Genomic DNA, 13225 nt, shown 5'->3' on the forward strand with positions numbered 1-13225 from the left:
GTCTGGAGAAGAGATGGGTGAGTGGAATGGGCTGTAGAAGAGATGGGTGAGTGAGGGTGAGTGGCACGGGCTGAACAAGAGATGGGTGAGTGAGGGTGAGTGGCACGGGCTGTAGAAGAGATGGGTGAGTGAGGGTGAGTGGCACGGGCTGAACAAGAGATGGGTGGGTGTGGGTGAGTGGCACGGGCTGTAGAAGAGGTGGGTGAGTGGCACGGGCTGGAGAAGAGATGGGTGAGTGGCACGGGCTGTACAAGAGATGGGTGCGTGGCACGGGCTGTAGAAGAGATGGGTGAGTGTGGGTGAGTGGCACGGGCTGTACAAAAGATGGGTGAGTGGCACGGGCTGTAGAAGAGATGGGTGAGTGGCACGGGCTGGAGAAGATATGGGCGAGTGGCATGGGCTGTAGAAGAGATGGGTGGGTGAGTGGCACGGGCTCGAAGAGATGGGTGAGTGGCACGGGCTGTAGAAGAGATGGGTGAGTGAGTGGCACGGGCTGTAGAAGCGATCGGTGGGTGTGGGTGAGTGGCACGGGCTGTAGAGATGGATGAGTGTAGGTGAGTGGCACGGGCTGCCAAAGAGATGGGTGAGTGTGGTTGAGTGGCACGGGCAGTAGAAGAGATGGGTGAGTGAGGGGCACGGGCTGTAGAAGAGATTGGTGAGTGTGGGTGAGTTGCACGGGCTGGCGAAGAGATGGGTGGGTGTGGGTGAGTGGCACGGGCTGTATAAGAGATGGGTGGGTGAGTGGCACGGGCTGTAGAAGAGGTGGGTGTGGGTGAGTGGCACGGGCTGTAGAAGAGATGGGTGGTTGTGGGTGAGTGGCACGGGCTGGAGAAGAGATGGGTGTGTGAGTGGCACGGGCTGTAGAAGAGATGGGTGAGTGGCACGTTCTGGAGAAGAGATGGGTGAGTCGCACGGGCTGGAGAAGAGATGGGTGAGTGGCACGGGCTGTACAAGAGATGGGTGAGTGGCACGGGCTGTAGAAGAGATTGGTGAGTGTGGGTGAGTGGCACGGGCTGTACAAGAGATGGGTGAGTGGCACGGGCTGTAGAAGAGATGGGTGAGTGGCACGGTCTGGAGAAGAGATGGGTGAATGGAATGGGCTGTAGAAGAGATGGGTGGGTGAGTGGCACGGGCTCGAAGAGATGGGTGAGTGGCACGGGCTGTAGAAGAGGTGAGTGAGTGGCACGGGCTGTATAAGAGATGGGTGGGTGAGTGGCACGGGCTGTAGAAGAGGTGGGTGTGGGTGAGTGGCACGGGCTGTAGAAGAGATGGGTGGTTGTGGGTGAGTGGCACGGGCTGGAGAAGAGATGGGTGTGTGAGTGGCACGGGCTGTAGAAGAGATGGGTGAGTGGCACGTTCTGGAGAAGAGATGGGTGAGTCGCACGGGCTGGAGAAGAGATGGGTGAGTGGCACGGGCTGTACAAGAGATGGGTGAGTGGCACGGGCTGTAGAAGAGATTGGTGAGTGTGGGTGAGTGGCACGGGCTGTACAAGAGATGGGTGAGTGGCACGGGCTGTAGAAGAGATGGGTGAGTGGCACGGTCTGGAGAAGAGATGGGTGAATGGAATGGGCTGTAGAAGAGATGGGTGGGTGAGTGGCACGGGCTCGAAGAGATGGGTGAGTGGCACGGGCTGTAGAAGAGGTGAGTGAGTGGCACGGGCTGTAGAAGAGATGGGTGAGTGAGTGGCACGGGCTGTAGAAGAGATTGGTGAGTGTGGGTGAGTGGCACGGGCTGGCGAAGAGATTGGTGTGTGTGGGTGAGTGGCACGGGCTGTAGAAGAGATGGGTGGGTGAGTGGAACGGGCTGTACAAGAGATGGGTGAGTGGCACGGGCTGTAGAAGAGATGGGTGAGTGAGGGTGAGTGGCACGGGCTGTAGAAGAGATGGGTGAGTGAGGGTGAGTGGCACGGGCTGAACAAGAGATGGGTGGGTGTGGGTGAGTGGCACGGGCTGTAGAAGAGGTGGGTGAGTGGCACGGGCTGTAGAAGAGATGGGTGGTGCGGGTGAGTGGCACGGGCTGTAGAAGAGATGGGTGAGTGGCACGGGCTGGAGAAGAGATGGGTGAGTGGCACGGGCTGGAGAAGAGATGGGTGGGTGAGTGGCACGGGCTGTAGAAGAGATGGGTGAGTGGCACGGGCTAGAGAAGAGATGGGTGAGTGGCACGGGCTGGAGAAGAGATGGGTGAGTGGCACGGGCTGTACAAGAGATGGGTGAGTGGCACGGGCTGTAGAAGAGATGGGTGAGTGTGGGTGAGTGGCACGGGCTGTACAAGAGATGGGTGAGTGGCACGGGCTGTAGAAGAGATGGGTGAGTGGCACGGGCTGGAGAAGATATGGGTGAGTGGCATTGGCTGTAGAAGAGATGGGTGGGTGAGTGGCACGGGCTCGAAGAGATGGGTGAGTGGCACGGGCTGTAGAAGAGATGGGTGAGTGAGTGGCACGGGCTGTAGAAGAGATCGGTGGGTGTGGGTGAGTGGCACGGGCTGTAGACATGGATGAGTGTAGGTGAGTGGCACGGGCTGCCAAAGAGATGGGTGAGTGTGGTTGAGTGGCACGGGCAGTAGAAGAGATGGGTGAGTGAGGGGCACGGGCTGTAGAAGAGATTGGTGAGTGTGGGTGAGTTGCACGGGCTGGCGAAGAGATGGGTGGGTGTGGGTGAGTGGCACGGGCTGTATAAGAGATGGGTGGGTGAGTGGCACGGGCTGTAGAAGAGGTGGGTGTGGGTGAGTGGCACGGGCTGTAGAAGAGATGGGTGGTTGTGGGTGAGTGTCACGGGCTGGAGAAGAGATGGGTGTGTGAGTGGCACGGGCTGTAGAAGAGATGGGTGAGTGGCACGTTCTGGAGAAGAGATGGGTGAGTCGCACGGGCTGGAGAAGAGATGGGTGAGTGTGGGTGAGTGGCACGGGCTGTACAAGAGATGGGTGAGTGGCACAAGCTGTAGAAGAGATGGGTGAGTGGCACGGTCTGGAGAAGAGATGGGTGAGTGGAATGGGCTGTAGAAGAGATGCGTGGGTGAGTGGCACGGGCTCGAAGAGATGGGTGAGTGGCACGGGCTGTAGAAGAGGTGAGTGAGTGGCACGGCTGTTGAAGAGATGGGTGAGTGAGTGGCACGGGCTGTAGAAGAGATTGGTGAGTGTGGGTGAGTGGCACGGGCTGGCGAAGAGATGGGTGTGTGTGGGTGAGTGGCACGGGCTGTAGAAGAGATGGGTGGGTGAGTGGAACGGGCTGTACAAGAGATGGGTGAGTGGCACGGGCTGTAGAAGAGATGGGTGAGTGAGGGTGAGTGGTACGGGCTGTAGAAGAGATGGGTGGGTGTGGGTGAGTGGCACGGGCTGGAGAAGCCATGGGTGAGTGGCACGTGCTGGAGAAGAGATGGGTGGGTGTGGGTGAGTGGCACGGGCTGGATAAGAGATGGGTGAGTGGGTGAGTGGCACGGGCTGTAGAAGAGATGGGTGAGTGGCACGGGCTGTAGAAGAGATGGGTGAGTGGCACTGGCTGTAGAAGAGATGGGTGAGTGGCACAGGCTGGAGAAGAGGTGGGTGAGTGGCACGGGCTGTAGAAGAGATGTGTGAGTGTGGGTGAGTGGCACGGGCTGTAGAAGAGATGGGTGAGTGTGGGTGAGTGGCACGGGCTGTAGAAGAGATGGGTGAGTGGCACGGGCTGTAGAAGAGATGGGTGAGTGGCACGGGCTGGAGAAGAGATGGGTGAGTGTGGGTGAGTGGCACGGGCTGTACAAGAGATGCGTGAGTGGCACGGGCTGTAGAAGAGGTGGGTGGGTGTGTGGTGAGTGGCACGGGCTGTAGAAGAGATGGGTCAGTGTGGGTGAGTGGAACGGGATAGAGAAGAGATGTGTGGGTGAGTGGCACGGGCTGTGGAAGAGATGGGTGTGTGTGGGTGAGTGGCACGGGCTAGAGAAGAGATGTGTGGGTGAGTGGTACGGGCTGTACAAGAGATGGGTGGGTGTGGGTGAGTGGCACGGGCTGTAGATGAGATGGGTGAGTGGCACGGGCTGTAGATGAGATTGGTGAGTGGCACGGGCTGTAAAAGAGATGTGGGTGAGTGGCACGGGCTGGAGAAGAGATGGTGAGTGAGTGGCACGGGCTGGAGAAGAGATGTGAGTGAGTGGCACGGGCTGTAGAAGAGATGGGTGAGTGTGGGTGAGTGGCACGGGTTGTAGAAGAGATTGTTGAGTGTGGGTGGGTGGCACGGGCTGTAGAATAGATGGATGGGTGAGTGGCACGGGCTGTAGAAGAGATGGGTGGGTGTGGGTGAGTGGCACGGGCTGTAGAAGAGATGGGTGAGTGGCACGGGCTGTAGAAGAGATGGGTGAGTGGCACGGGCTGTAGAAGAGATGGGTGAGTGGCACAGGCTGGAGAAGAGGTGGGTGAGTGGCAGGGGCTGTAGAAGAGATGGGTGAGTGTGGGTGAGTGGCACGGGCTGTACAAGAGATGGGTGAGTGGCACGGGCTGTAGAAGAGATGGGTGAGTGGCACGGGCTGGAGAAGAGATGGGTGAGTGTGGGTGAGTGGCACGGGCTGTACAAGAGATGCGTGAGTGGCACGGGCTGTAGAAGAGATGGGTGGGTGTGTGGTGAGTGGCACGGGCTGTAGAAGAGATGGGTGAGTGTGGGTGAGTGGAACGGGCTAGAGAAGAGATGTGTGGGTGAGTGGCACGGGCTGTGGAAGAGATGGCTGTGTGGGTGAGTGGCACGGGCTAGAGAAGAGATGTGTGGGTGAGTGGCACGGGCTGTAGATGAGATGCGTGAGTGGCACGGGCTGTAGATGAGATTGGTGAGTGGCACGGGCTGTAGAAGAGATGTGGGTGAGTGGCACGGGCTGGAGAAGAGATGGGTGGGTGAGTGGCACGGGCTGTAGAAGAGATAGGTGAGTGGCACGGGCTGGAGAAGAGATTGTTGGGTGAGTGTGAGTGGCACGGGCTCTAGAAGAGATGTGAGTGGCACGTACTGGAGAAGAGATGGGTGAGTGTGGGTGAGTGGCACGGGCTGTACAAGAGATGGGTGAGTGGTACGGGCTGTAGAAAAGATGGGTGAGTGTGGGTACGTGGCACAGGCTGTAGAAGAGATGGGTGAGTGGGTGAGTGGCACGGGCTGGAGAAGATATGGGTGAGTGTGGGTGAGTGGCACGGGCTGGAGAAGAGATGGGTGAGTGGGTGAGTGGCACGGGCTGGAGAAGAGATGTGTGGGTGAGTGGCACGGGCTGTAGAAGCGATGGGTGAGTGAGGGTGAGTGGCACGGGCTGTAGAAGAGATGGGTGAGTGAGGGTGAGTGGCACGGGCTGAACAAGAGATGGGTGGGTGTGGGTGAGTGGCACGGGCTGTAGAAGAGGTGGGTGAGTGGCACGGGCTGTAGAAGAGATGGGTGGTGCGGGTGAGTGGCACGGGCTGTAGAAGAGATGGGTGAGTGGCACGGGCTGGAGAAGAGATGGGTGAGTGGCACGGGCAGGAGAAGAGATGGGTGAGTGGCACGGGCTGTACAAGAGATGGGTGAGTGGCACGGGCTGTAGAAGAGATGGGTGAGTGTGGGTGAGTGGCACGGGCTGTACAAGAGATGGGTGAGTGGCACGGGCTGTAAAAGAGATGGGTGAGTGGCACGGGCTGGAGAAGATATGGGTGAGTGGCATTGGCTGTAGAAGAGATGGGTGGGTGAGTGGCACGGGCTCGAAGAGATGGGTGAGTGGCACGGGCTGTAGAAGAGATGGGTGAGTGAGTGGCACGGGCTGTAGAAGAGATCGGTGGGTGTGGGTGAGTGGCACGGGCTGTAGAGATGGATGAGTGTAGGTGAGTGGCACGGGCTGCCAAAGAGATGGGTGAGTGTGGTTGAGTGGCACGGGCAGTAGAAGAGATGGGTGAGTGAGGGGCACGGGCTGTAGAAGAGATTGGTGAGTGTGGGTGAGTTGCACGGGCTGGCGAAGAGATGGGTGGGTGTGGGTGAGTGGCACGGGCTGTATAAGAGATGGGTGGGTGAGTGGCACGGGCTGTAGAAGAGGTGGGTGTGGGTGAGTGGCACGGGCTGTAGAAGAGATGGGTGGTTGTGGGTGAGTGGCACGGGCTGGAGAAGAGATGGGTGTGTGAGTGGCACGGGCTGTAGAAGAGATGGGTGAGTGGCACGTTCTGGAGAAGAGATGGGTGAGTCGCACGGGCTGGAGAAGAGATGGGTGAGTGGCACGGGCTGTACAAGAGATGGGTGAGTGGCACAAGCTGTAGAAGAGATGGGTGAGTGGCACGGTCTGGAGAAGAGATGGGTGAGTGGAATGGGCTGTAGAAGAGATGCGTGGGTGAGTGGCACGGGCTCAAAGAGATGGGTGAGTGGCACGGGCTGTAGAAGAGGTGAGTGAGTGGCACGGGCTGTTGAAGAGATGGGTGAGTGAGTGGCACGGGCTGTAGAAGAGATTGGTGAGTGTGGGTGAGTGGCACGGGCTGGCGAAGAGATGGGTGTGTGTGGGTGAGTGGCACGGGCTGTAGAAGAGATGGGTGGGTGAGTGGAACGGGCTGTACAAGAGATGGGTGAGTGGCACGGGCTGTAGAAGAGATGGGTGAGTGAGGGTGAGTGGTACGGGCTGTAGAAGAGATGGGTGGGTGTGGGTGAGTGGCACGGGCTGGAGAAGCCATGGGTGAGTGGCACGTGCTGGAGAAGAGATGGGTGGGTGTGGGTGAGTGGCACGGGCTGGATAAGAGATGGGTGTGTGGGTGAGTGGCACGGGCTGTAGAAGAGATGGGTGAGTGGCACGGGCTGTAGAAGAGATGGTTGAGTGGCACGGGCTGTAGAAGAGATGGGTGAGTGGCACAGGCTGGAGAAGAGGTGGGTGAGTGGCACGGGCTGTAGAAGAGATGGGTGAGTGTGGGTGAGTGGCACGGGCTGTAGAAGAGATGGGTGAGTGGCACGGGCTGTAGAAAAGATGGGTGAGTGGCACGGGCTGGAGAAGAGATGGGTGAGTGTGGGTGAGTGGCACGGGCTGTACAAGAGAAGCGTGAGTGGCACGGGCTGTAGAAGAGGTGGGTGGGTGTGTGGTGAGTGGCACGGGCTGTAGAAGAGATGGGTCAGTGTGGGTGAGTGGAACGGGATAGAGAAGAGATGTGTGGGTGAGTGGCACGGGCTGTGGAAGAGATGGGTGTGTGTGGGTGAGTGGCACGGGCTAGAGAAGAGATGTGTGGGTGAGTGGTACGGGCTGTACAAGAGATGGGTGGGTGTGGGTGAGTGGCACGGGCTGTAGATGAGATGGCTGAGTGGCACGGGCTGTAGATGAGATTGGTGAGTGGCACGGGCTGTAAAAGAGATGTGGGTGAGTGGCACGGGCTGGAGAAGAGATGGTGAGTGAGTGGCACGGGCTGGAGAAGAGATGTGAGTGAGTGGCACGGGCTGTAGAAGAGATGGGTGAGTGTGGGTGAGTGGCACGGGTTGTAGAAGAGATTGTTGAGTGTGGGTGGGTGGCACGGGCTGTAGAATAGATGGATTGGTGAGTGGCACGGGCTGTAGAAGAGATGGGTGGGTGTGGGTGAGTGGCACGGGCTGTAGAAGAGATGGGTGAGTGGCACGGGCTGTAGAAGAGATGGGTGAGTGGCACGGGCTGTAGAAGAGATGGGTGAGTGGCACAGGCTGGAGAAGAGGTGGGTGAGTGGCAGGGGCTGTAGAAGAGATGGGTGAGTGTGGGTGAGTGGCACGGGCTGTACAAGAGATGGGTGAGTGGCACGGGCTGTAGAAGAGATGGGTGAGTGGCACGGGCTGGAGAAGAGATGGGTGAGTGTGGGTGAGTGGCACGGGCTGTACAAGAGATGCGTGAGTGGCACGGGCTGTAGAAGAGATGGGTGGGTGTGGGTGAGTGGAACGGGCTAGAGAAGAGATGTGTGGGTGAGTGGCACGGGCTGTGGAAGAGATGGCTGTGTGGGTGAGTGGAACGGGCTAGAGAAGAGATGTGTGGGTGAGTGGTACGGGCTGTACAAAAGATGGGTGGGTGTGGGTGAGTGGCACGGGCTGGAGAAGAGATGTGAGTGAGTGGCACGGGCTGTAGAAGAGATGGGTGAGTGTGGGTGAGTGGCACGGGCTGTAGAAGAGATTGTTGAGTGTGGGTGGGTGGCACGGGCTGTAGAAGAGATGGGTGGGTGAGTGGCACGGGCTGTAGAAGAGATGGGTGGGTGTGGGTGAGTGGCACGGGCTGTAGAAGAGATGGGTGTGGGTGAGTGGGTGGTACGGGCTGTAGAAGAGATGGGTGGGTGTGGGTGAGTGGCACGGGCTGGAGAAGCGATGGGTGAGTGGCACGTGCTGAAGAAGAGATGGGTGGGTGTGGGTTAGTGGCACGGGCTGAATAAGAGATGGGTGAGTGGCACGTGCTGTAGAAGAGATTGGTGAGTGTTGGTGAGTGGCACGGGCTGTAGAAGAGGTGGGTGAGTGTGGGTGAGTGGCACGGGCTGTAGAAGAGATGGGTTGGTGGCACGGGCTGTAGAAGAGATGGGTGAGTGGCACGGGCTGGAGAAGAGATGTGTGGGTGAGTTGCACGGGCTGTAGAAGAGATGGGTGAGTGTGGGTGAGTGGCACGGGCTGTAGAAGAGATGGGTGAGTGGCACGGGCTGTAGAAGAGATGGGTGAGTGTGGGTGAGTGGAACGGGCTAGAGAAGAGATTCGTGGGTGAGTGGCACGGGCTGTGGAAGAGATGGGTGGGTGTGGGTGAGTGGCACGGGCTGTAGATGAGATGGGTGGGTGAGTGGCACGGGCTGTAGATGAGATTGGTGAGTGGCACGGGCAGTAGAAGAGATGTGGGTGAGTGGCACGGGCTAAGAGGTGGGTGAGTGTCACGGGCTGTAGAAGAGATGGGTGAGTGTGGGTGAGTGGCACGGGCTGTAGAAGAGATGGGTGAGTGGCACGGGCTGGAGAAGAGATGTAGAGTGAGTGGCACGGGCTGTAGAAGAGATGAGTGAGTGTGGGTGAGTGGCACGGGCTGTAGAAGAGATGGGTGAGTGGCACGGGCTTTAGAAGAGATGGGTGAGTGGCACGGGCTGGAGAAGAGATGGGTGAGTGTGGGTGAGTGGCACGGGCTGTACAAGAGAAGCGTGAGTGGCACGGGCTGTAGAAGAGGTGGGTGGGTGTGTGGTGAGTGGCACGGGCTGTAGAAGAGATGGGTCAGTGTGGGTGAGTGGAACGGGATAGAGAAGAGATGTGTGGGTGAGTGGCACGGGCTGTGGAAGAGATGGGTGTGTGTGGGTGAGTGGCACGGGCTAGAGAAGAGATGTGTGGGTGAGGGGTACGGGCTGTACAAGAGATGGGTGGGTGTGGGTGAGTGGCACGGGCTGTAGATGAGATGGGTGAGTGGCACGGGCTGTAGATGAGATTGGTGAGTGGCACGGGCTGTAAAAGAGATGTGGGTGAGTGGCACGGGCTGGAGAAGAGATGGTGAGTGAGTGGCACGGGCTGGAGAAGAGATGTGAGTGAGTGGCACGGGCTGTAGAAGAGATGGGTGAGTGTGGGTGAGTGGCACGGGTTGTAGAAGAGATTGTTGAGTGTGGGTGGGTGGCACGGGCTGTAGAATAGATGGATGGGTGAGTGGCACGGGCTGTAGAAGAGATGGGTGGGTGTGGGTGAGTGGCACGGGCTGTAGAAGAGATGGGTGAGTGGCACGGGCTGTAGAAGAGATGGGTGAGTGGCACGGGCTTTAGAAGAGATGGGTGAGTGGCACAGGCTGGAGAAGAGGTGGGTGAGTGGCAGGGGCTGTAGAAGAGATGGGTGAGTGTGGGTGAGTGGCACGGGCTGTACAAGAGATGGGTGAGTGGCACGGGCTGTAGAAGAGATGGGTGAGTGGCACGGGCTGGAGAAGAGATGGGTGAGTGTGGGTGAGTGGCACGGGCTGTACAAGAGATGCGTGAGTGGCACGGGCTGTAGAAGAGATGGGTGGGTGTGTGATGAGTGGCACGGGCTGTAGAAGAGATGGGTGAGTGTGGGTGAGTGGAACGGGCTAGAGAAGAGATGTGTGGGTGAGTGGCACGGGCTGTGGAAGAGATGGCTGTGTGGGTGAGTGGCACGGGCTAGAGAAGAGATGTGTGGGTGAGTGGTACGGGCTGTACAAAAGATGGGTGCGTGTGGGTGAGTGGCACGGGCTGTAGATGAGATGCGTGAGTGGCACGGGCTGTAGATGAGATTGGTGAGTGGCACGGGCTGTAGAAGAGATGTGGGTGAGTGGCACGGGCTGGAGAAGAGATGGTGAGTGAGTAGCACGGGCTGGAGATGAGATTGGTGAGTTCCACGGGCTGTAGAAGAGATGTGGGTGAGTGGCACGGGCTGGAGAAGAGATGGTGAGTGAGTGGCACGGGCTGGAGAAGAGATGTGAGTGAGTGGCACGGGCTGTAGAAGAGATGGGTGAGTGTGGGTGAGTGGCACGGGCTGTAGAAGAGATTGTTGAGTGTGGGTGGGTGGCACGGGCTGTAGAAGAGATGGGTGGGTGAGTGGCACGGGCTGTAGAAGAGATGGGTGGGTGTGGGTGAGTGGCACGGGCTGTAGAAGAGATGGGTGTGGGTGAGTGGGTGGTACGGGCTGTAGAAGAGATGGGTGGGTGTGGGTGAGTGGCACGGGCTGGAGAAGCGATGGGTGAGTGGCACGTGCTGAAGAAGAGATGGGTGGGTGTGGGTTAGTGGCACGGGCTGAATAAGAGATGGGTGAGTGGCACGTGCTGTAGAAGAGATTGGTGAGTGTTGGTGAGTGGCACGGGCTGTAGAAGAGGTGGGTGAGTGTGGGTGAGTGGCACGGGCTGTAGAAGAGATGGGTTGGTGGCACGGGCCGTAGAAGAGATGGGTGAGTGGCACGGACTGGAGAAGAGATGTGTGGGTGAGTTGCACGGGCTGTAGAAGAGATGGGTGAGTGTGGGTGAGTGGCACGGGCTGTAGAAGAGATGGGTGAGTGGCACGGGCTGTAGAAGAGATGGGTGAGTGTGGGTGAGTGGAACGGGCTAGAGAAGAGATTCGTGGGTGAGTGGCACGGGCTGTGGAAGAGATGGGTGGGTGTGGGTGAGTGGCACGGGCTGTAGATGAGATGGGTGGGTGAGTGGCACGGGCTGTAGATGAGATTGGTGAGTGGCACGGGCTGTAGAAGAGATGTGGGTGAGTGGCACGGGCTAAGAGGTGGGTGAGTGTCACGGGCTGTAGAAGAGATGGGTGAGTGTAGGTGAATGGCACGGGTTGGAGAAGAGATGGGTGAGTGTGGGTGAGTGGCACGGGCTGTAGAAGAGATGGGTGAGTGGCACGGGCTGGAGAAAAGATGTAGAGTGAGTGGCACGGGCTGTAGAAGAGATGAGTGAGTGTGGGTGAGTGGCACGGGCTGTAGAAGAGATTGTTGAGTGTGGGTGAGTGGCACGGGCTGTAGAAGAGATGGGTGTGTGTGGGTGAGTGGCACGGGCTAGAGAAGAGATGTGTGGGTGAGTGGCACGGGCTGTAGAAGTGATGGGTGTGGGTGAGTGGGTCGTACGGGCTGTAGAAGAGATGGGTGGGTGTGGGCGAGTGGCACGGGCTGGAGAAGAAATGGATGGGTGTGGGTGAGTGGCACGGGCTGGATAAGAGATGGGTGAGTGGGTGAGTGGCACGTGCTGTAGAAGAGGTGGGTGAGTGTGGGTGAGTGGCACGGACTGTAGAAGAGATGGGTTGGTGGCACGGGCTGTAGAAGAGATGGGTGAGTGGCACGGGCTGTAGAAGAGATGGGTGAGTGGCACGGGCTGGAGAAGAGATGGGTGAGTGTGGGTGAGTGGAACGGGCTAGAGAAGAGATGTGTGGGTGAGTGGCACGGGCTGTGGAAGAGATGGGTGGGTGTGGGTGAGTGGCACGGGCTGTAGATGAGATGGGTGGGTGAGTGGCACGGGCTGTAGAAGAGATGGGTGTGGGTGAGTGGGTGGTACGGGCTGTAGAAGAGATGGGTGTGGGTGAGTGGCACGGGCTGGAGAAGCGATGGGTGAGTGGCACGGGCTGGATAAGAGATGGGTGAGTGGGTGAGTGGCACGTGCTGTAGAAGAGATTGGTGAGTGTGGGTGAGTGGCACGGGCTGTAGAGATGGGTGAGTGTCACGGGCTGTGGAAGAGATGGGTGAGTGGCACGGGCTGTAGAAGAGATGTGGGTGAGTGGCACGGGCTAAGAGGTGGGTGAGTGGCACGGGCTGTAGAAGAGATGGGTGAGTGTAGGTGAATGGCACGGGTTGGAGAAGAGATGGGTGAGTGTGGGTGAGTGGCATGGGCTGTAGAAGAGATGGGTGAGTGGCACGGGCTGAAGAAGAGATGGTGAGTGAGTGGCACAGGCTGTAGAAGAGATGGGTGGGTGTGGGTGAGTGGCACGGGCTGTAGAAGAGATGGGTGTGGGTGAGTGGGTGGTACGGGCTGTAGAAGAGATGGGTGAGTGGGTGAGTGGCACGTGCTGTAGAAGCGATCGGTGAGTGGCACGGGCTGGATAAGAGATGGGTGAGTGGGTGAGTGGCACGTGCTGTAGAAGAGATTGGTGAGTGTGGGTGAGTGGCACGGGCTGGATAAGAGATGGGTGAGTGGCACGTGCTGGAGAAGAAATGGGTGGGTGTGGGTGAGTGGCACGGGCCGTAGAAGAGATTGGTGAGTGTGGGTGAGTGGCACGGGCTGGATAAGAGATGGGTGAGTGGCACGTGCTGGAGAAGAAATGGGTGGGTGTGGGTGAGTGGCACGGGCTGAATAAGAGATGGGTGAGTGGCACGTGCTGTAGAAGAGATTGGTGAGTGTTGGTGAGTGGCACGGGCTGTAGAAGAGGTGGGTGAGTGTGGGTGAGTGGCACGGGCTGTAGAAGAGATGGGTTGGTGGCACGGGCTGTAGAAGAGATGGGTGAGTGGCACGGGCTGGAGAAGAGATGTGTGGGTGAGTTGCACGGGCTGTAGAAGAGATGGTTGAGTGTGGGTGAGTGGCACGGGCTGTAGAAGAGATGGGTGAGTGGCACGGGCTGGAGAAGAGATGGGTGAGTGTGGGTGAGTGGAACGGGCTAGAGAAGAGATGTGTGGGTGAGTGGCACGGGCTGTGGAAGAGATGGGTGGGTGTGGGTGAGTGGCACGGGCTGTAGATGAGATGGGTGGGTGAGTGGCACGGGCTGTAGATGAGATTGGTGAGTGGCACGGGCTGTAAAAGAGATGTGGGTGAGTGGCACGGGCTAAGAGGTGGGTGAGTGTCACGGGCTGTAGAAGAGATGGGTGAGTGTAGGTGAATGGCACGGGTTGGAGAAGAGATGGGTGAG

The sequence above is a fragment of the Petromyzon marinus genome, chromosome 72, assembly GCF_048934315.1.
Source record: "Petromyzon marinus isolate PM22_M1 ecotype Great Lakes invasive population chromosome 72, UKy_Petmar_22M1.pri1.0, whole genome shotgun sequence".
In the NCBI taxonomy this organism is placed as follows: domain Eukaryota; kingdom Metazoa; phylum Chordata; class Hyperoartia; order Petromyzontiformes; family Petromyzontidae; genus Petromyzon; species Petromyzon marinus.